The sequence below is a fragment of the Orycteropus afer genome, unplaced genomic scaffold (assembly GCF_000298275.1).
Source record: "Orycteropus afer afer isolate SDZICR_OR568_19922 unplaced genomic scaffold, OryAfe1.0 scaffold00161, whole genome shotgun sequence".
Classification (NCBI taxonomy): domain Eukaryota; kingdom Metazoa; phylum Chordata; class Mammalia; order Tubulidentata; family Orycteropodidae; genus Orycteropus; species Orycteropus afer.
The window spans coordinates 5,453,110-5,453,892 of NW_006921748.1; positions in this window are offsets into that span (position 1 = coordinate 5,453,110).

Sequence of the window (783 nt, forward strand, 5' to 3'; positions counted from 1 at the left end):
TAACATTTTGGAGACTAATTTTGAATTGTTATTGTGAGATGCCATCAAGTCAGTTCCAATTCATAGCGACCCTATGTACAACACAAAGAAACACTGGGCCTGTGTCAACCTCACAATCGTTGTTGCACTTGAGCCCATTTTAAACTAAGTACCATATTTTCTTGATTCAGAAAAGCATTGTTTCTGGCACTTGTTTTCTACATGTTGATATTTCTGAAATCAAAGGGTCCTATACATTTAACGCAAAACCTTTTTTTCCCCTTGAAAAACGGACTGAATCATCACATTCCTTACAATGCTGGAATCTAAGAAAGGACAAGGCAAGATATACATCAGCATATATTTTGGTTCCATTGATTCTCCAGCCCTGAGTACATTAGAGCATGATGTACAGTTGAAAAACCTGAAATGAGCATAGAAGAAAAAAATCAGTGGTCAGACAAGGAGCCTGGGGCCAGGTTTTCATTTTGAGCTCCAATCCTTTCATAGCTATTTGCTCTGAGAATCTGGGCCTCCTTCCTGGCAGAGCATCTTGCATGCCCCAGGCTTCTTCCTTGTGTTGCAGGTTGAGGTTACTGGAGGCTGTGTCTGAATTTAATAGCCTGCTTTTTTTTTTTTTTTTTTTTTCCTTTTCTGGTGAGTGGTGCCTTTCAAGGCACAGGTAACTGAGCGACAGCTATACAATTATTTACATTTTGGGGAGTACTTTCTTTGTGCCAGAGCACACACTTCACTGCATTTTGTCATTTAATTCTCACAACAAGCTTATATAGCAGTTCACTA